The sequence below is a fragment of the Gymnogyps californianus genome, chromosome 28 (assembly GCF_018139145.2).
Source record: "Gymnogyps californianus isolate 813 chromosome 28, ASM1813914v2, whole genome shotgun sequence".
NCBI lineage: Eukaryota > Metazoa > Chordata > Aves > Accipitriformes > Cathartidae > Gymnogyps > Gymnogyps californianus.
The window spans coordinates 4,016,458-4,039,822 of record NC_059498.1 but is presented as its reverse complement, the minus strand read 5'-3'; the positions used below and the strand labels follow the sequence as shown (position 1 = coordinate 4,039,822).

General features: G+C 42.3%; 1 long non-coding RNA gene across 5 annotated transcripts in view; it reads right to left on the bottom strand.

The window, feature by feature from the left end:
* The window catches only part of LOC127026543 (uncharacterized), a 61,403-nt gene that overhangs the window by 14,280 nt on the left and 23,758 nt on the right, over positions 1-23,365 (bottom strand). Inside the window, exons 1-4 of one of the 5 annotated variants that reach the window (XR_007767754.1) lie at positions 17,031-17,214; positions 2,805-2,889; positions 494-827; positions 42-180 (exon numbers count right to left, since the gene is read on the bottom strand). This is a non-coding gene — a long non-coding RNA (uncharacterized LOC127026543). Of the gene's footprint in view, positions 1-41; positions 181-493; positions 828-2,804; positions 2,890-16,021; positions 16,082-17,030; positions 17,215-23,365 lie in introns of those variants that run through there. The other 4 variants (XR_007767755.1, XR_007767757.1, XR_007767756.1 and 1 more) reach the window with 4 other exon arrangements.

The window sequence follows — 23,365 nt, the reverse complement described above, 5'->3', positions numbered from 1 at the left end:
AAATAATTTTCAGTTTCCAGAGTAACACTTGCAGTACTTACCAGGTGTTAAATGTTCGATGTGTTATTTTTTAAAGTGACAGTATGACCCTGAGGCTGTTTTTAGGCTATTTTGGTACAAAATGTGAGGTTCCTGCTCCCAAGAAGACTCTAGAGCTCTTCAAGACCAACAGCCATGTTTCTAGAATGGAAAAGAGAAGACTGCTTACACGAGGGGACGTCAACACCTTCCAGTCTCAACCGAGCAGCAGGGTTGAAGAACACCAGCCTTACCAACATACAGAGATACAGGTTGTATCACTACATGATCTTAAAGATCTATGGTAAAAGACATAATGAGTAGCTAATGCTTTTTTTTTCCTTAATTGAGCATTAAATGCAGAACCTATGTGATTATATGATGAATTATGCAGTAATAATATGACCCTCCAATAAAAATGGAAATTCAGTGGGCAGTCTGTAAACTGTAAGTTTTCCTAAAAAAAAAAACCAACCTGTAAATATCTGCAGAGGAAGCAGCATCCTTGGAAAACAATGAGTCATAAATCTTTTTTTTCTTTCCTTGACATACTGAGCACGAAAAGGAGCTAACACAGAAAGTAGCTGCTAGCATGTTTGTCTTACAGATTTCTTCATGTCTGAGAAGAAAAGGAATCCTTTAACAAAACGGTAGATAAATATTTGTCCTGGTTCTTTTTTTTTCCCCTTAGATGAAGCGCTCTCATTTCCAGTCACTTATTCCATGTGTGTCTTGGCTTTTGATGTTGTGTTTCTCTTGCTCAAAATTCATTAAATCAACATTTTGCCACGAAGAGATTCCCACATAACCTGGAATGCATTCAGATGACACACAGGGGGATGACCATCACATAAAGAGAGCAGAGAATGTAAATATAATTTAGTCAAGTGTGTATGTCTTACCAAGATGGATTCTACCAGCATAACTCATACTGGATAGCATGCTAACTTACAGTTGGATCCATTTAACCTAATGGCATAATTTACATAATAAATTAGGGACAGGTTTTCAACAGTGATCACCACCTGGCAAATCTGTGACACTCATGAACAAGTATTTCAAAATAAACTCCTAGAGCCCTGATTTTACCAGATGTTTGGCCTATTTTTCAAAATCTGGTTCTTACTATTCAATGGGAATACAGGCAGAGGAATGACAAAGAACACAGCATTGCAGATGTACACATACAAATATAAGGCCTTATTCCACCTGAAGCAGCATTAAGCTCATTGCATAAACAGGGTGAAAGTACTACAGCAAATAAAGGCATGGCCTGCTTTATACAGGACGCCTTTTCACGCCCTTATTTCAGCTTCGTTTCTTCATGCATGTAAAGGAGTGCAAGAAAGGGAATCAAGTATTAAAAGCTTCATTCTGTGAATGAGAGCTGAAGGCAGCTCAAGAGTTTAACACACAATAAGAAGTCATCCAAAGTCGTATCTTCCACGCTGTAATAGCTTAGTTATGTGCCATCTCATCCTATAGTACACGCCACGCCGCACCACGTAGGGAAGGAAGAGACACCCCAGCAGGTACACGCGTAAGCGCAGGTCCTCTGCCATCGACCCCAGCTGCGCTGTCTCCACACCTCGGCTGTCTGTTCCACAGGCAGCACTTCTGGCCCAGGTACACCTTCTGCCAGCCGCATCCCGGGCTGCATCAGAAGCAGCGTGGCCAGCAGGTCAAGGGAGGGGATTCTCCCCCTCCACTCCGCTCTCGTGAGACCCCACCTGCAGCACTGCGTTCAGCTCTGGGGCCCCCAACATAAGAAGGACATGGACCCATTGGAGCGAGTCCAGAGAAGGGCCACGAAGATCATCAGAGGGCTGGAGCACCTCTCCTACGAAGACAGGCTGCGAGAGTTGGGGTTGTTCAGCCTGGAGAAGAGGAGGCTCCGGGGAGGCCTTAGAGCAGCCTTCCAGTACCTAACGGGGGCTACAGGAAAGCTGGGGAGGGACTTGTTACAAGGGCAGGTAGTGACAGGACAAGGGGTAATGGCTTCAGACTGCAAGAGGGCGGATTTAGATTAGATGTAAGGAAGGAGTTCTTCACTGTGCGGGTGGTGAGGCACTGGCACAGGCTGGCCAGAGAGGCTGTGGATGCCCCATCCCTGGCAGTGTTCAAGGCCAGGTTGGATGGGGCTTTGAGCAACCTGGTCTGGCGGAAGGTGTCCCTGCCCATGGCAGGGGGTTGGAACGAGGTGATCTTTAAGGTCCCTTCCAACCCAAACCATTCTATGATTGATTCCATGATTCCACATGCTTCACCCCAGTTATTGCAGATGTTTACCAAGGAGATGATCTTAATTCTTCTCTTTCCTATCTGGAGGCTTATATTCCTTTCCTAGATTGTAAACAATGCATGATATTTAGGCTTGAAATGCAGTATATGTGTAGCTATAATTTTCTCACAAATGTAAGGATTTTTTTTCCATCTGATCCATTTCAAACACTACAGTCATTTGTAATGCATATTCATAATCACATTGGTATTGAATCTTTAGCCTCACAGTGATCAAACATTAAAAATACAACTAATAAATTGAATGTAGACTTTCATTCACTGCCACTCTATCCTTTATAATCTACAGATAAATTATACAGGCAGAATCCCTCCAGAAGTATGGCAAAGAACAGATTTTAAATTGGATTGACAGCAATGGTCATTCACAGGCAGTAAGTATCCACTCATGGATTACACAGACTGGATAAATTGGAAATTGTTACCTTCAGAACTGTCAGTTCCTCACCTGACATTTACTACAAAAGATTAAAAGAACCACTTACAGCTGACAACAGACTGGATTGAAATTGTACGAAGTATGAAGATTTAGACTCTGGTCTGCTTCAGTGAAGGCTGGGACACATGCACCTGATTAAAATAAGGACGGTCAGTTATTTTGAAGGTAATAAAAATCTATTCTCTCAAAACAACAAAGATCAATTCTCACAATCTATTTGCTAAATAGGTGGGATGTGAAATTACTTCCCCTGACAATGAGCATTCCTGGGGGAACAGTAAATGCACAGCACAACATAACAGAAGATTTGAAATAAAAGCACACAGGGCATTTTTAAGTGTCATCATTTGTTAATGCTGACATATGTGACTAATCACAGTCAATTTAGTGTTGATGTTAAGTTTGTGATTTTTACAAGGATTGAGTAATGTTAAATATCACTGTGGGCAGGTGTGATTGTTATTTAAAAGAAAATTGATACAAGATATGAAGGGCCACATCTACAGTTGGTGTAACAAGTTAGTATTGCCCATTTCAGGACAGAGGAGTGATGCCAAATTAAATCATCTAGGAACCTGTCTTGCTGTATCCAAATGAATTCTTACATGCTGTTAAAAAAAACACCAAACCCAATAAAGACTGTACAACCAAAAATAATGTTTGCATCTGTTTCAAGAAGTACGTGCACAAATTAATCTCAGGCTTTGGGATATATGAATTCTACAGCCAAGGTTAGGGGTTTGCCCTTGAAAAATTAAACAGATACCTTAGGTTTGGTTTGCTTTTCCTTTTGTTTTTTTTTTTTACCCCAGTTAAAAGCACTGATCAGTGCCAGAGCCAGCAAACCAGAAAAGATGGACACAACATCAAGTCTGGTACTTCACAGACTACCTGTGACCTCCTTGACAAACAGCACCTAGCAATCCAAACTGCAGTATAGCCTCTGTATGCTTGTCCATGCTGTCTTCCGAAATACACTACAGGAAGGTTACTAGAGACAAGAAGTCACAATTTCTCTGCAACACCGAATGTATCAAATAAGTCCTCACTGCTCATTTTCCTTGTTCAGAGGACAGAAAGAATTGCCACCACGATAGGTCATTAACTACCTTCTTGGAACATCACATGCTTAATAACCTGAGAGGCTGACATATAGGCCCCTGTGGTTTTCAAGATCCTATGCACTCATGGGTTGCACATGAAATGAGAAGGAATGGGTTACTCCATATGAACGGAGGTCATAAGAAGCATGCAATCAACCTGCTAGCGGATGTTTAGGAGCTGGCTCAAAACAAGATGCTGGCAGGTTGCAACCACTGGGGATAACGTGCCACACTCTTTCCTCCTCTCCAGCTGCCAGCATTGGGAAGATCCATAAAATACAAAGAAATCCACAATACAGTTCAAAACCAGCAAATCAGTGTGTTTCCCTGTGATTTCATCTCAGCTTTATTCTGCTGCTTGGAGCATGGGTGCTATGTTGCACGCCTCGATCCGTGGGCGTGCAACTCCACACCTCACCAGGATCCCACCTCTGCAACACACGCTTCAGCGGTCTCGTAAGAGACACCTACTTTGACATCCCCCATCTACAGTCTGTCGTACCTACCCTTGGCAGGTCTCCGATACAACAAAGTCGTTGAAGTTGACTTTAAACACGCGCGTAGTTCTATCAGCTTAAATCGGAGGGGTTGTGTGCTCGAAGTTAATCCTTGCATAAACTATTTCCTCTTGTTCAAATCAAGGTGACTGACTGTTCTTGGCAACACGGACTATGCCGTTGTATCTGTTTGTCTATCGGGGGACCTGACAGGCAACCTCAGGTAGGATATGACTACAATATAAATATTTAACACAACTTTACATTTTAATTTCATCATCCATCTTCATAATGATTTCCTAAGCTTTACTAATTCACATCCTCCTCCACAAGGCAGGTTATTATCAAAAGCCCTCTGAAGTACAGGGAAGATAAAACCACAGAAGGAACCAGTATCAGAGCAGGAACTAGAAGAAACTTTCAAAAAGCGTTTCAACACCTGCATTTCGGGAGGCTTGTCCTGAAACATGACATCTGATCCGCTGCAAACCTGGGAACCGTAGGATGCCTCTCTTTTCACACGGTGCAGATGGCATCACTTTAATTACTCTTCAGCATCATGTGTTGAATAGAACTTCTTTTTTTTTTTTTTTTTTTTTTTTTTTTTTAAATAAATGGACTGTTGTCTTTGCCCTCCTACAAATGTTCCCACATTGAACATTCAAGTGAGGGAAAGCAGAGAGGGGGGAAAAAATCCCCACAAAACAGGGATCTTTCTGCAGTACTCCACAGGAATTATTTCACACCAAAAAGACAAAAGTTGACGGAATGAACATATGATCAAAATCATGGGCAATATTAAAAAGCACCGGCTGCATTTCCTAGTTACGGGAGCATAGGACCGGGTTGCTTGGTAACACAGCCTGCCAGCTCCAGCCTCGCTCCACTCGGAAATCAGCCATAAAAGGAACTCCCATGCCATTGCAGCGTTGCTACAGCAACACGCAGAAGTGATGGATCCCAAGTTAGAGACACACCTTAAGCAAGAATATGTTTCCTCTCATTTTAAACACTTTCCAACCCACAAATACATGGAGTCTGCAATTCCAAATAGCTCCCAGCAAGGCTAACTTACGAGGTTTTTTGTTAGCATTCACATCATTTGAGACTTTGCACATGTAGCAAAGCAATTAGCAAGGAAAAAAAAAAAAACAAAACATAATGTCTGCAGCACTGGAATGCAAGCAGTTCATCAAACACTAAGGTACAATGCACAGCAGACGTGTAACTGCATTCTTACAGTGCATTAAAGAAGAGAAAGAGGAGGGTGCGATACCCAGTAGACGCGAGCTACCGTGAAGCTGTAGGAGGTAACGTGTATCAGTGGGGCTGCGCATTTCGAAAACCCGGGTTTCGGCAGCGATGCCGCAGGCTGGCCGGTGCCGCTGCAGGCCAGGCTGAGGGTGGGATCTGCCTGACTGCAGGTGCCTGCCCTGCGAGTTCTCTGCACCTGAGCAAGGCGTCTGCTGCCACTTCAGCCCACAGAAAGCCAGCCCACTTAGTCTGGGGTTGAAAGCATCATTTAGTTCACCAAGCCGGGAAGACTCGCAGTCAGGTGGGGCAAATCACACCTTTGGGTGACTGACCATGAACTTGCTCTCCAGGACTACTGAGTGACCCAGGATAAGCGGCTCAGATGGAGATACCCACGTTCAAGACACCCACTTTCCATCTGGCAGATTCCACCCTTATGCCATCTCCCTGCCCCACTGTACGCAGCTGTAACACAGCTATATCAGACTGTCTGACTAAAAACCTGTCACGTCCTAAAAAACCAGTCTGATGGGGGGGAAGTTTACTACGACCACATGGAAGAGTAAGTTTGTTGACTCCTAGAAGTAAGTTTTCCCCTTGAAGCCAAAGAGTTATGTGGGTTTGCAGGATGTCAGCTTTAACCCAATGTGCAATTCCTTCACTTCTAGCAGCTGCTGCCCACCGCCTCATCTCTGCACACTGATCACACCACTAAACCAGACACAGACCTTGACAGGGAACTTCACTTTTCAAAGTCAATCAGTGCCAGCTTGTAACCATGTCAAGTCTGCATTCATCTCACTGGTGGTAGCCAGATCCTCGGGCAACTACCAAGTGCAAATGATGAGGACAGACACAGAGCTTCTCTTTCTGTTGCTGTGACGTGCCAATGACTGCCAAACGAGTGCGAGGGGGGTTAACAGAAGCTGAGTTCTTTTTTTCCTGAACATGTCTAAAGCAGCCCCACGAACCAAAATTATAAAATAATTATACTCCACCTTGAGCTGAACACAAAAAGGTTATTCACTACAAAGCCCTAGCAACCATCTTACCCTTAAAGAAAAAGAAAGCAGACTGCCAAAGCAGTAATGAAATGACACACAACTGTTAATTTCATGTCTGTTTTTCAGAAGTCTGTAATAATAACCAGTAATTCCTTACAAAGCATCCATTCTTGTTCCCTAATTCCCACCCAGGGATATTAAGACTTAACCATTCCCTAGCTGTATCTTTTCAGAAGATAACGTCCACTTTATTCCTTAAGTAAAAATACACAAACCTTTTTTAAGGAAAATAATCAAATTTATAAAGGCTCTATAAAAGTGCTCAAGTGAGTCCAAAGGGCTTAGCAGGACCAGTAGTGACATCTGAACATACAGATTAATTTCTTCTGTGGCCCAACATGAGGTGAGTTTGATGGCCTCAGCACAGTGCTTCCTATCAGAAGGTCACCTTGCGTGGTCTTAACAGTTCTGAGCAGAAAAGAAAGAGAACGGAATTACACCAGACAAAGCTGCCCAGGTTTATGCTGTAATTAACTGAAAATATACAATTTCATCGTCACCATCTGCGTGTCTTTCAAGACGACACGTATTTATTACCAAGTAGACAGAGATCTGAAAATAATAGCAATGGCAGACAGGATTAGGAATAGCTCCTCTAATTGTGTTGCAACATGATGTTACCGCATAATGAAAAAGAATTCAGTTCCAGAAGCAGAAATCTCTGTGCAGCTCCTGTGATCAGCCACTTGGGAGAAAGAACTGCCTCAAAACATTGATCCTGCTGACTGACTCAGGATTGACATTAACAGGTCTGCTAGTCTCATCCAGCTGCCAGCTGCTCTTATGTATGTAGGAATAAACCGGGCTACAAAGATACTTGTAGCATCAAAAAAAAAAAAAAAAAAAAGGCATATTCACATACGGTACCTACTCGACAAAAACAGACACAGGCACATAAACATCGTGCAGTTTAAACACGGAGAATCTTCGGTGAGCAGCCCCGAACGTATGGCTACCACTCCACGTGAATTTATGCAACACTAATACACCCTCCTCTGCATCCAGCGCACAGTCTGCTGCAGGTCTCCGTGACAAATGCTGCCTCCTTAGCACAAGACAAAGATAGAGACTTCTGGTTTTAGCTCTGGAAGTCCTCACAGGACTCGGTCAGGATGGTGGGTGCAAAGGCTCAGTCCCTATTGAATTCCTGGGGCTTCTGGAACTGAGCTCAAGCTTCTGCTTTCCACGGGGCACGAGCACGCCGTCTGTCAGCACGCTGCAGAGCCCGGATCTAGGATGCCAGGATTCAACCTTTTGCCTCTGTAGTCATTCTGGTCAGCCCACGCTGCCGGCCAAAACGTCAGCCCTTCATCACGGGTTTGGTCCCCAGTGCCAATTTCAGCCTGATGTTCCCTAGGAATTCTGAAATGTAACCTACAGCACAATACCATAAACACTTTCTGTTACTGTCTGCTGTCTAATAAGCAATTCAATGAGCATTATATTTTTATTTACATCTGAAAGAGCTGCAGTAAAAAAAAATTCTGGGCAGGCTATGCATAAATACGTGAAATTGCTCCTACTTCACTAATGAACTATTGTGTGTAATAAAATTAATCTCATTCCACCCATGATATATCTGGTTTAATTTTTGAAGTAGGGAAATTTAGACACATGTAATTTGTAGAAGGGGGAGCCAAAATTCAAGAGATTCACTTTAAATCAATCAGGCAGTTGTTTTATTTATATAGCACCCTTCAGAAAAATTATCTGAAGGCACTTTCAATGCAAAAATAACTCAACTTGGCAAACTTCCAGGAGCGTTGCTGCTGCTGACCATGCCTTAAGACGCCGTCTGTATGGCAAATGGGTTCCTTAATCAGGGCACGCTTTTTTAACCCAAATTTGCTTTATATCCTAAAGTTACAACTACAGTCACTCTTAGCAGGTATTTCTTGAGAGCTCGTTCACACAGCTTGCTTGTTGGCCAAACCCAGCTGTTCTGTGGGCTGGTGACACAGCTTCCTCACACGGCTCTGCATGCTTTCAGGACAATAATATTCACTCCCATGCTCTAGGCAGCGTTGTCAGTTATTTTATTTCTGCATTTGAGGAAGAGATGGGATAGGAAAGGAAGCTGTCTAAGCCTTTTTTGCATTCTGCATGCTCTGGTGCAACACAGGTCTGTGTCTACTTTACCTAACGTGCAACACAGATAAGCCTCAGAACTGAAGCTCCCATGAAGCTTTATGTAAAATACTTGCACAACAGACTCAAAACCAAAGCAGAGCTCCCGGAAACAAAGCAGAGCTCTGAAGCAGAGCCTCAGGAAATGCAGCTCTCTACCGACTTGTGCCAGCAAGCCCTGTACGTTTTCATTATTTATATAGAGCTTTAGATGAGCAGAGCAATGTGCACTAGGTAAAATGTACTGTACAAATAAGAGTCAGCTCCAAAAATTTAGTCTAACAGCACCAAAGGAGCACACAAATCAATACAAAACATACAGAGGATGATGTATGGCTTTTGAGTTGGAATGGGGCTAGAAATAGGTTCAGTCTTGAGAACCATTTTTAGAAAAAAATGGGTCTTTGTGAACTCTGCTTGGACAGCTATTCCAAACACATGGAAAGGCTTAGAACAAAGGGAAAAGCACAAAGCCAGCAACAGTGAGAAGGGAGGGAGAAAGAAAAAGAGGGAGAGAGGGATCATAAGCTGTACAGGACTTGGAGGACTTTGGAAGCTAAAGGAGATACGAAGATACGTAGGGAGAGAATGCTCAATAGCACCTCAATGAAGTTGGAATGGATCAAGAATCTGGACCTGATGAACAAAGCAACGCACGATATTTTAAACAAAGCACATGCCCAAGTGACATGAACCCTGGCATGGCTGGTAGATGTTTTGCTTTTAATTTTGACTTGGAGAGATACCCAACAGTGAATCTGGAGTTTAAAGCTGTGCTATAAAATGGTATTTCAAAATAAAAACAGGAGCACAGATATTTTAATTTATGCATCTAGTCATACAGGATTAGTTTCAAACCTTTGTATTTTCCTTGTGCTTTTGTCTCCTCTCTGTGTAGCTTTCTGAAGGAACTGTTGGGATTAGGTTCAAGCTAAAAATTTAGCCTCAGCTGTCATAATCTTCACTACTTAAGAACATCTCCCAAGCATTAAAACTAGATAGAGAGGAAGGTCCTCAACAGGTACAATGCAACAAGTAGATTTATTCTGCAAAGCTAGATGCTAAGGGTTTTTTCAAGTATTTTTCCACATTCTGGATAAAACCTTGTATGCTACACAGACAGACTGGGTTAACGGAGGCCTCCCGTGCAAAAGCATGATTAATTGGGTACCTTCCCTAACCTGGTGGTGCCCCTCCCCCAGAGGGAGGGGGATACACGCACAATTGATGACCGTACCTAAAATCCTCTTCATGGGGAGCGATATCCCTACAACAGATTAAGACCTTGACTACAGCATTATCTTTGCTGCCTGAAGATGTTAACCTTCTCTTATCTCCGCTCTGCATAAAAACCTTTGTTAAATTGTGATCTTCCAACAGCTAGTTTCTGTGCTAAGCATGCAGAGCTCCTGGCATTAAGGAAAGTACAATCTAGCAGTAACAGTGTGTACAGAAGGACAAAGACGCAGCAGAATTAAGGTTGCAGCGCATGCTGTGTGTACAGTACTTATGTTTACACAATAAGGCGTGTATTTAAAGGTGAAAAGCAGGATCCGTTAAGTACTTTAACTCTCCAGTTTCTTGCTAGTAGCACTTTGTGTTAGGTATACAGCAATCCTAAAGGCTCCGCAACATTTTTCTACTGATCACATACTATGAAACTCTGTGCTCTAACGGGGAAAAAAAGGATTGGCAATTGTTGGCATTGACACAAAAGGTATCGCAAGATAGACCCTGAATGGCAGGCAGTAAAGCCAGTGCAGGACCAGGACCTGAGACCTGCAGCATCCCAAGAGAAGCATCTGTGAGGGGCAATAGCTCCTGTCCTCCGGCTGCCATCAAATTCCAAGTATAAAAGCAACAGGGACACCCTGCTTTTCACAAAACGCAAGACACCACCAGTAAAGTGACCAGTACCATCTTCCCCCTCTGAAAGATGAGGTCTCTAAGCTTCTCCCAACACATTTAACTTCTAAAGTGCAACAGAAGAAAAGAGACAGTCTGGAGCCCTTCCTTTCCCCCAGGAAAGTCTGCCAATCCCGATGTTACATGTGTCCACAGAATTACTATTACTGCATCTACTTCTTGGAAACAGAATGAGGTGCAAAGCTAGAAGAGGTGAGGAAAATGAAGAACCAGCCCTCCTTTGTTCTACAGGGGGAGTTACTCCTGACATTTTTGTGGGAATGACGCTCAGGAAGCTGGAACGGGAATGTGCCAGATCAGGGGAAGGGAGAACTTGCTCTGTGCTCTCACCTTTGAGTTATCAGATTGCCAAAAACATGCATCAATTTGTCAGATAGAATTTAAGGCTCATTCAAGTCATGGCAATTCCGAATTCCCCTTCCTCCTCTCAAGCGAGGTGGCCAAACACAAGAGAGGAGGTGACACAGCAAACGGCTGGGTACAGAAAAGCCTTTCTGTGCTGAGGACTCCTTTTTCTGAAGCGACAGACTGTGCTCAATGTAAGCTGAAGGCTTTTCCTGCACTTTACAGTTTTCCCACTGTTTCTGGGTTTGGGGTTTTTTTTTTTCACATTATCTCTGGTTGTTTTAAGGGATGTTGTTAAACAGAGCTATCTTTCCCTTCTTTTCTGGGAAGAATACCCTGCTTTGGGGAAATTTCAACCAATGACCACTAAAAGAAGGGAAAGCATAGGCATCAAAACCGAGAGGCTCAATCACCTCAGCACCACTGTTTTTTTCATAAGTACAGGATAAACAGACTGTTGTTTTTTTCCCCAAAGAAAAGGACATTTTGTGCATATTTACATATATGCACTAGTGCACCTGTAAGACTCAAGCTTGTAATAGCCTCTCTGCGTGTGAAAACATTGCATACAAAACATTCAGTGAGCTTGAAAACATTTTGGGAATCACTTTCAGAGGCCTGTAAGCAAGACACAGAAAATGAACTCCTTAAATGTCCACAGCGGTTTTAACGTTTCTGTTTGCCTCTCCTTATAACCCTTCTGAAAACACTTATGTCAGGCAGGGAAAAAAAAAAAAATCCAGAAAAACATACTGCATTGGGGTTGGAAGAATGTCATGCATCTTTCTGCTCTTAATGAAGGTAATGCAGAGTTTATAATTGACCAAAACTAGAACATGACTGATTCAGCCAATGTCACAAACTGACATAACCACTGAATATCCTGTTTATTGTTTTTAAAGTATATTTTCTCCACTCACTGACTGATGCTCCATTAAAATTCTTGAGGCCATACCAAAAAGAAATTCTGCCAAAAGCTGCCCATTAACAAGCAATTAATATACAAGCTTTAAAGTACAAGGTTGCTCATGCCATCCCACAGAAAATATTCTTTGCCTGCTATTTCTCACTGGAGACATTTTCTGACACAACATTCTATCTCTGCCAGGGATTTCAAAAAGTAGACTGTAATTCTCAAGAAGAATAAAGTCTATACTTGCTCACTCTCGAAATACTTGGATTGATTAAACTTTAATCTTAAAGGCTGTTTTCTGGCCCACTTAACAACTGATGTAGTAACAGAAATGACACCATTAGCTGTACAGCATCTGCCAGCAATCAGACCAGGGTAACAAGGCCATTCAAATATACATTGTCAGTATGCAATTTGTAACATGAGGACTTGGGGAGGGGAGTTCACTTTGGGCTTGCACCATCAACATTTGTAACGTGGTCTCGCTATACCCACCAGGCAATAAAGTCCTGACTTACGCAGTAGCGTTTCTTTGCATTGATGATTCTCATCATAGGAAATGGTACAGAGATGAAAACAGCCTTTGAAGAAGTTCTACTTCACATCTGACCCCTACAAGGGCAAGCGAGGGTGTAAGCAGTAGACATGGTTCTGCATTTCAGTTTCCCAGTCATAATAGCTACTTCCAGAGGACTGACCATGGCTATTTTTTTCTTTAACCAGAGGACAGACTGAAGGTCTGAACTGGATTCCTCATCTGATGCAGGGCTTACACAAATACGGGCTGTCTGCTGCTTGGGGCCAACAACACGATGCACCCATCCTTACAAAGCAGACATTAACCTGAACAGCAAATCCAAGAACAAAGGCGAAAACAGAAAACCCCATCAAAAGGGCACAAATGCAACTCCACATTCCTCAGAGGACAAAGGATTGTTGTGGTTTTCAAAGTAAAATATAGCCTATAACAAACATCACCAAATTATGCGTTTTGCCTGGTAAAAAAATAGTTTCAGACCAGAGGCAATTACTGGCCCATATCTAGGAGTCCGACAGCGTTGGAGCTCCTCCAGCTGCATAGTTCAGACCTGCCAAGCGTCATTCATTTAAATTGAAGCATATAAGTTTTTTGGCTTTAATTAGCAAAACCCAAAAGCCTTCATTGCTTCAATCCTGCAATACCAGAGTTATTATCAAACTTAGTCAAATGACCTTTATCATGTTAAGGGACACAGAGCTGACAAATAAAGGCTCTTTATGACAACTTCAGTTTTTGTGGTGGGCTTCTGCACATACACCTAGCCCACTGTCCTGTTTATGTCCAGTAGCAAAAGCTACCGACAGTTACAGAAAGCAGGGATCCTACAGCACACAAAAAGATCCTCTCGCTCATCTGCCATTCTCGCTTCTGGCAACACCCAGTCAACAGGTTTCCTGAGCTGCATGTTACATTAAGACCATTGTATTATTCAGTAGTAACCGATGGATCTATCCTCTATTCATGTGTAGAATCCCTTCTTCAACCTATTTATACTTTTGTCCTCCATGGAACTACTTCCATATTTTAATTACATGGCATTTCATTAGTTTATTCATCAAAATGAACAAAAACTCTTGGGATAAAATTCAGTGGATCAAACATTGATTCATTTTAATTATCTTGAGATATACATGAAAAAAATGTATTTCTTCTAATTCTAAACACTATGCCTTGTATTATAATGAATTCTGTTTTAAAAGCAGCTTACTCTTGCTCCCTCTTTGCTTTCTTTTCTGAATTTTAAGCTTAGTATGATTAAAGTACCAAGATGTGGTTTTGTTTTTAACCAGCAGGACCCAATTTTAAAAATGTCCTATGATGAAGTGCTGCTGTTCAATTTTGTATTCATCGCCAGTGTTTCTGAACTCCATCTACTCTCATTTATATTTGCACTTCAGTTTTCATGCAAGAGAATCCAGCTTTAGAACATGATAAACAAGTTGCGATCCTCTAAGAATACATCAATTCCCAGATGGTGAAAAAAAAGTGAAACCAGATCTTCATGTGAAGATCTAGCTCTTAAAAGATTCCCCTTAGGCAGTGTGGAGGCCTGCAAAAAGCATACCATGATACTCTGGTTTTCCCAAATACCACTGTTCTCAGCTTCATTCAAGTTCCTGCCGCGGCCACACTGTAATTTTGAACAAAATAACAGACTATTCAACTTCAGAAATAATCTGAATTCAAATGTGACTCTTCAGTGAGTCAGGTGAGGTTTGTTGCTGTTATGGAAAATTTTATACCACTTTGATAATGCTTTACAATCAAAATTTGCAACTGCGTGCGAGGCACTGTTGACTGTTAGTTTAGGACACCCTTGCAGACAAGGTCATGAATCTCATAACCATTATCCTGATGTGACATTTTAAATACATGTCATTCCAAAGGGACCGATAAGGCTAGGACCTTCCCATTTTCATAGCCCTGAGCTGGATTTTGCTGTGTTTATTCCTAAAATAAAACTGCACAAAGAAGAAACCCGGGCTTTTAAAACCATTTGATACTGCTCGCTTAGGGGCATGCTGGAGATATTTTGCCACGCAAGAATTCTAAAAGCATCTTAGGGAAGCCAAAGCTTCCTCTCAGGGCATATTCCTGATTATATGCACTGCAGGACAGCAATTTTATAATGGTATCTCTGACTTGTATGTGTTGCACACTAGAGATTCTGTTTATGATGCTAAACTATAATGAATCACACACACACACACACAAAAAGAAAGAGATATAATGCAGAACACAGACTGACATGTAAATCCAGAGATTCATGGGTGGGATAAAGCAAGCTGAAACAGCAGCCCCAGTCATGTTGCTTATATAAAGAAAAAGCAACTTTAAATCATATGGGTAACACCAGTTGACTTTCATCTGTTAGTTCTTTGCCTTTGTCATTTGCCCAGCACAATCGCTACATTAGCAAGATAGTCAGCAATGAAAACTCACTCCTGAAATAACACAGACAGAAAGGGGAAGGCAAGGTCAAAAAAGAAAAGGAAAAAAGCGCCTAAAGATTCAATTAAAAAAAAAAAAGCCAAACAAACAGTTAAATGGTTTAACATCCATGATGAAAATGAGTCCGTGATCACCTAAATTGTTACTAAAACCAGCTTGATTTCAGTGGAAAGAGAGAGCGGGGCCCTTATTCAGCATCGTAACGTATTAAGAGGTAGTTGGTGTGCACGTTCTGAGCAGATGTTGCTCCCAGATCCCTGCTGCTTGTGCACTGTAGATTATCGGCCAGATTTACAACAGTATTTGGGGACTTAAGCATATTACTACATGTCACATGGGATCGGCAGGAATGCCAAACAAGGTTACACCTCTTATTTAGGTTATATTATCACAGCAGTTGGAGATTCTCCTGAGGTTGTGTCTTTAACTTCTCCAGGGTAATGAGTGCTTTATTTTCCTATACTTCATGAATCCACATGCAGTGCTGGCACCAAAGCCAGAATAATGACGACAGTAAGTGAAGGCAATAGCCATGGCTACGCCGACACAAGGAAGACATGTCTGTTGCTCTGAAACCTGATACTCCTGGGCAATATTCCCTCTCTGCCTAATTAGTATTTTTCAACATTTTAAAATTATTTTTTCCTGTTTGCAATAACAGATTGCATGAACAGTAAAAAATCATTAAAATAAGCCTCATGGGCTGACCTCAACAAACAAGGAAATTCCAAATTAAGAGATACCACTGAGCTCTGGAAACCTGACAATATTAAGAACAGCGGAGGTGAACTAAGGGCAAAGTAAAGGCTTTAAATATAACTGTTCTTTGCTAGTATCTATTCTGCCTTTTTCTTCTTTTTGTCCTTGTTAGCAGGACAAAACCACAAGATGTTAGTATGTGCCAGACAGAGTCACAGAGCAATGTCTGTGCCATGAGATGTAATGGAGCACTGGAGTACTTATGCTGCTAGGTCACTGTAATTTGAATATATCAAAAATATTAATAAAACTCCTTTCTATAGAGCAAAATAAGAAGGTGCACCTGAGTTTAGGAACACGTGTAGTTCCGTGCCTGCTTACAACTCACAAGCCTGATGCTGCACTGAGTATGTTTTCCTCTGAAAGATAAGCAAGACAGAACACAAACAAACAAAAGGTATGTCTGGATCACGCCTTGGTTTAGAATTAAAAACACAGCAACTCTGTGGTTAGTCTTCTGGAAGCATTCTTTAAAAACAAACAAAAAAATCCCAAACATGCGGTCTCTGAAGCGAGAACAGAAACTCCTTCTGCTCTTGTGTAAACGTATCTAACATCCATGGGGCAATTTCTCACAGAAACATCATCAGATGTGACCAAGGTCTCCCACCAAACCAGCACCAAAGCGGCTCCCACACCAGCGACTGGCTTTTCCCTCCACCGGTGCCGCAGCAGCAGGCCCAAACCCCTCGCAGAGGGCTAGGGGAGGTTAGGCCCTGGTCACCTCCGGCTCCTCAGCCCCCGGGTGCTCACCAGGGGCGGGCAAAAGGGCTGGAAACACCTAAAGACAGACCCAGACGCCCGTTGTAAGACCCCGGGGAGAGGCACGGCCATCGCCATGGGGCCTGGCGATGCTGGGGGCACTGGGATCCCCAAAGGGGCCTTCCCCCTTCCTCCAAGGCCTGAGGGGAGGGACAGGCCGCGGCCTCCCCGCTGCTGAAAGCCCGGGTGACGGACGCTGAGCAAAAGCTCCCCCGGCCCCGGGTCACAGCTCGGGCGGCGGAGCCCCCCGCCGCGCCCCGCCGCTCTCCCCTCACGGCGGCGCCGCCCCGCCCGAGCGGCCGTTGGGGGCGGAGGGGATCGGCCGCGCGCCGGCGGGCCCGGTTGCCGCGGCAACAGGCGGACGCCGTCCCGCGCCCGAGGGACCGCCGCCGCCCCGCGAGGCGAGGCGAGGCGAGCGGCCACCGGCCCCGCTACCCGCCCAGGGCCCCGCCGCCACCACCGCCTCACGGGGAGACGCCTCCCTCAGCGTGGAGGCCGCCCCGGCAGCACTCACTCCCTCACTCACTCACCCACGGGCGTGTTTTCCCGCCGGGAAATGGCCTCCGCAGCTCGGCCGGGTCACTCCTCCCGCGGCCCCCGGCCGCCTTCCCGCCGCTCCTCCGGCCCACAGCCCGGCGGGGGCCGCCGCTCCTTCCTCCGTGCCGGCTCCAGGTGCTGCCCCGACCTTCCCCGCGCCGGGGCGGCTTCGCCCCTCGCCGAGCTCCACCTGCCTCCCGCCGGCTGCCTCGGGGGGGAAGGGACTGCCACATATCTGGCTGTTGTAACAGATGGCTGTGATTAAACAGTGTGATTAAACAGTGTGATTAATGTGGAGGAACCTCTGCAGGAACTTGGCAGCAGGACAGGTGATGGTTAGCGTGGCTCCCACTGTATTCCCGGTTACGTAAAGCTGAGGTGAACAAAAGTTTCTTTGTTCCCCTGTGCGTATATCGCAAGACAACACATTTCACTCATCGCCCTCTATTGAAGCTATGGCTATCACCAGACTCGAGCATTTCAGTCCTTCAGAAAATTTGCATCACAGGTAGGAATTAGAAAACAGGAGAGCCAGCAACGCAAGCAATATCCATCGGAGAGAATGCCCTGATGCTCCCAGCTTGCAGGCCGTGCCCCTGCTCCTGAGGAAAAATAAAGCTCCCCTACAATAATCTGCCTGAAGAAAAATGATCGGGTAATCAGTTTGACCTTAATCATATGAAATGGGAAGATTAGCCCGACGTCAAAAAAGATGAGTTGGTCTGCCATTTCTTATGCTGTACCAGCCCACCCTGGGCCACCCACTGCCTTTTTAGCCAATCTCTGGTGGTTAAAAAGAAGGCAAATAGTCCTAAGAATAAATTTGGCCAATCATGTACGGAAGGGTTAGGGCCAGGGTCAATCTTGCTCAATTCCGTGGCTGAACAGATGATACCCAGAGATTTGAATTGTGTTGATACAAAGCTGCAAGTGTTACAAGCCCGTTGATTGCAGCTGCCAGCAATTTCCTTGTCCCTATGATATCCATGAATTAAAGGGATGAAAAGGAAAACTCATAGATTCACATGAGTTAAGATCAGAAAGGACTATGAAAACCAGCCAGCTCTATCGATCTCCTTACATTCATAGACCACACGATTTATCCCAGAAGCTGGGTGAAATAGTATCTTTTAAGTATAAAACTAGCTGTGAATATTTCAGGTGATGGCGAGTTCATCACTTGGTAAGCTGTTCCACCGCTCTATTATCCTCATCACTAGGTAATTGTGTGATTGAGGTTGTTTCAAAACTTGCCTGCCAACTTCGCAGGCAGTAAATCTTGTTCTGCTTTTGTCAGTATTGTTGCAAAGCCATTCACTATCAGGTGCTCGTTAAAGGTGTGTGTAGATATACACAGTGATCAAGTCACCTCTTAACCTTCTTTTCAATTAAGCTGAATAAGTTAAGCTCCTTAAACCTTACATCATTAATGCTTGTTTTCCAGGACCTGGATCATTTTTGTGGCCCTTGTTTGAACTCTCTTTAGCATTTCCATGTCCTTTAAGAAAAGGGATGAAAACCAGATACAATGTCCTCTTGCTCATCTCACCAATTCATTGCAGAAGCAAAAGAGAAACTTCTTGATAATTCATTTTTGCGTATCCAAGGACAATCCTAAGCTTTTTTTGTTCCTCCTTTTTTTGAGGCAGCAATGTATTATAGAGAGGATTTTAATTTCTTTCAGTACAGCGTTTTCATTTGGTTTGACGTGCAGTAGGCATAATAGAAACTCTTTCTTTAGTTGTTCATAATCATTTGAGGGAGAGGAAATGACCCATACGATCTGTGTTCTCATCTATTGTATTTTCTGGTGTTCTGAGTAGTTTTGTTGATACCAGTATGTACTGGTACTGATATGCATATAGGATTGCAGGCTTTGCGCTTGTAGGAGATAATACAATGAATAAATACGGAAAAAAATATGGAGACAAAGTGTTATTTAGGTCCCTAGGCAACTGACAGACCTAGCTCTCATTTCTGTCTTACTGATGGAAATACACTCATACACAGTACTACGAGCATGGTATTGTCTCTATAATTAAGATATAAAAATAGAGATTTGTATATATTTTTATGATGATAGATTATTAAATCCTAAATATAGACCTTAATCCCACAAAACACTTGATTTTAATTTGTGAACAAGACTAGAATTAAGTTATGCTTCAATATGTTTTGCAGGATGTGGCCTAAACATGGACAGTTCTTGAATTCCAGATAGTCTTCAGCATCAGCTTCAAAAAGAGAAAAAAATGGAAAACATTTATGTTTTCCAAGCTGTATTCCCCTTTCACTAATACCAGCATACAGATTAGCTTCAGCAGACTTTCAGTGATGCAACAAGACTGAGTTTGGCCCTTGGGGAATGACTTTAGGAGGTTGACTTCGGCTATCTGATATGGAAAATATTCTCAAGCGTTGGCGTGTCACAGTTCTTAAAAATATTAAGTCACTGAAAATGCCTACAAACGGAGTGTCTTAAGGAGAGAATTACAGCTTCTGGCTTCAGAGTCTCTTGCCCTTTCTTCTTCTTAAATAACCATTCAGCCTCCAACTGCCTATTTTCCCCTCCCTTTTCCTTCTTCACCTCTTCCCTTACCTTATTCCTTGCGAATGAGGCCTACCTTCAGGGAACCTGTTTTACAAGGGGTAATACCGTCGGACACCAGTAGCTATGCTGAGTACAGCTCTGCATTTTTCATTCAGACGTGGAAGCTGATGAACTGCAGAAATAGCGTTATGTACTTTCATCATAGCTACTAAACGGCAGACTTTTACAATTAGACGATATGATTTTTCATTTTACGGAAACAAGTCCTTCCTTTCCAATTTTAAAAAGTCATCATTGATTTTTGTATGTAAATATTAATCCTGCAGAACACACCAAATCTTTATTCTGTTAGTAAAGACACAGGACACGATCAGAATCTGTGGAATTTTGTCCATGCTACCTTCCCAATGTGTTATAAAAAGTAAAGCATAAGGTCATTCTTTACATCTTTCTTAATCCTTGTTTTCATTTCCTGAGATTACCAACAAGCAATCAATTTATGCCAGAGAGAGAGAGGTATTTTGTTTGTCCGCTGTTGCTTAGCTGATGTATTTTCAGTGTTACATTGGCCTTTTACACTGGTGACATTGCAGTTTATTGCTTGAGAACAGCAGAAGTATGAAAATGCGTTATGAGGTTTTTACGACAAATTTTGAGAGCAAAACTTGCATAGGTTGTGCTGTTTGAGATACTTTTACAGATTGCATGTACACAATGGAAGAGACAATGTTAATAGGAATACATCATGTCTTTCACAGAGCAGGAGTTGCAGGTATGCAATTAATGATCCTGTGTCAACTTTTTTTTAAATTGTATTTTGCCCTCTGAAAATAAATAGCTTTCTTTTCTATAACAATCTCTCTCTGGTAATCTTTTGAGTTACTGGCAAGTCTATATAATATTTTTGGATATCAGAATATCCAAGGTGACTGTTCATCTCTTTTGTTTGCACAGGCTATAACAATGTTCATTTCTCTCTTTTCTTTTACAGATACTAAATAGTTTAGGCAGCAAGAGAAGTAGTTCAAGATGGTTGCTAACTAACAGTTTGTTATCAGCTTTCTTGATTCCTTTGATAATTTGTGATATCAATTTTTGAAATACATTCTCAGAATATATATTTTGTATCTAAAGAACTTTGATTTTGACACCTCCTTAGATATCTTTGATTCTTTCAGAAAAATGTTGTCATGGTACTTTCTTCAAGACTGCATTGTGCTCAATAGTCTATGAGTTTTGCTCTTAGCCCTTCTGATTTATCTCCCTAGTTTCTCTGTGAATATAGCTCACATTATCTCCTCTGCTGCGTGGAACACATCTATTTTTACAGGCCAGTCAGAATATTCTCTCCAGAAATTTGCATACTGCTCCTTGGATCACGCTGCTATACCTTTCTCTCACATCACCTCTCCTTTGTTTCCAATTTAGTTGAAAACAAGTGATTAAGCATCTGGATATGTGCAGAAGGTAAGATGCTATAGTGGGCAGCAAATAAATCTTCAGGTGTGCAGAGAGCTTCTAAGCACGCAGAGATGGATTCTCTCTTTAACGTGCAGTTCCAAATAGAGGGCAAGGTAGAGTTGCCCTAAGGTGACCAGATTTTTCAATTAGAAAGATAGTGCTTTGGTATTAGCAACTTTAAAATCCCCAAAGTAAATCAGGCATATTAACCAATCCTGTGATTTGTACAGATGAAATCATGATATGAAACCACACAGCTGCCAAACGATTTCTGTATGGTTCAAACAACCGTAGGGAAAATGTCTGGTAGGTACCCTCTCTCTCCTCTTCCACACCCTTCCCCATAGGCAGGAACATGGTTTTGTTCCGCATATATTGAGTCATCCAGTTATTGTACTTACCTTGTCATGTCATTCTCAGACACGTTAAGGCAAGATTTAGCCTTCAATAATAGTTGGCACAGAACGCATATTCCTTTTATGATCAGAATTAAACCAAACTACAGAAATCATTGTGTTGGCATAACAATGTATTTTGTTAAAACAATCTTTATATCCAGTCTGGAATGACGAATACCAGGACGTGTTTATCATTCTAAGGAGAAACAGAGTGAAAATGAGTAAAGATGAAAAAGAGGATTATCCCACAAAGCTGTAACACTGTAGTCTAAGCAAGCTTTCCAAAAGGAAGCTCAGTCCATCCTCAAGTGGTCTGTGTGGCTCTGTACTCCTAGCTTGCTCCCTGTCTTATTGTGGTGAGGCTGAAGACATCTGCTAGCATACTAATCCTAGAATGTTTCAATTTATTATTTTAGTAAAGACCTGATGAATCATCAGGGCCTAGAGATTGCTCAGAAAAGAACACTAATTCTGTCCATAGTATACTCTGGATTCTGACAATATCTTACATTACTGAAGTTTCCTGTGATCAGACTCCTAGTTTCCTGTCTATGAAACTAATACTCTGTTAGGCCTTGATGCCGCTAATTTCCTGCTAATGAATAGACCAAGCTTATTTAAGGCAGTGGGCAATTTTGCAACTGCAAGGTTTAGAATTAGTAAGACAAAGCTTTAATTGACCACCAATGGCAAGGCAGCCTTCCCTTTGAATAGAATCAATTCTAAGAAAACAAATATACTTCCTTTGTGTACAAGCTTTGATCAACTGGTGTGAGATATGAAGCACAGGAAAGACAAAGTTCGTCAGCAATGCTCAGTATGTGAGGGAAATGCCGTACAAGATGGATTCAGAGTCTCAGGTAGGCCAGAAAGCAATAGAGAAAACCACTGCAGCAGCTGTTAAAAGTTATTTCCACTTGGTTATAGTAAGTCTGAGAGTAGTTCCTTTAAGATGGCTATTTCTAAATTATGTAACTTTTATTTCATTATCTTATATTGTAGCATTTGTAAAAAGCAACAGAACGTCACGCAGTGACCTTTCCATCAGCATCTTTGTTCTGTACAGAACTGCATTTATTTTATGCAGGGCTTAATAACATTTCAATACTTTAATATATGTATTTCAGATGGATCCTTAAAGTCATCTGCTTACTGCACTATCACAAGTAGAGTTCCTGCTCCTAGCCTTAAAATATTATTTACAATTCAGTAACACTTACAAGCCTTTATAAGGATTAGGCCCCAGTAGCCCACTTGCTGTTTAAATACAGTAAAAGACTGTGACTACTCCTAATTGCTTACTAAGCAGCGATAGCTATTCAAGAGAGCATCTGGAGCCTCTTCTGCTTCATGCATCATCAAAATAATTCTCAGCTAAATTCTGAATGCTAGTCTTTATTACTGGTAATTATGTAAGAGGCAGAGAGATCACGTTATGAATTTTAGAGCCAAGATGAAATTTGTAAAGATGGCAGTTAAATCATCTGATGATTTGCAGATTGGGCCAGTTTGATATGGAGTCACTGAAAGTAAATTTAGAACTCTGCAGAGCCGTTCATACAGTCCGTCCATTGACTTGTTACATTTTAATAGATTTTTAAACTAACTAAAATGGGAAAACTAAAGCAGTAAAGGAAACATCCAGAAAGAATGCTAGAATATGAGATTGCTATACTGAAATAAGTGTATCTGTTTGCAGCTGCTATCTTATTGTCAATAATTTAAAAGCCTAAAGGGGAGGAGGGAAAATTGAGCGGCATAGGGGCTTTTGTTAGGAACAGCACACTATGCAGTCTGTCTCCAATACGTAAATTAAGACAGTTTCTTTGGCAGGCAAGTCTACTCACTCAAGCAGGTGCAAAATATAATATTTATGGGCAAGACTGTGAATCTATTGCCTATATTTTTGAGAATATAT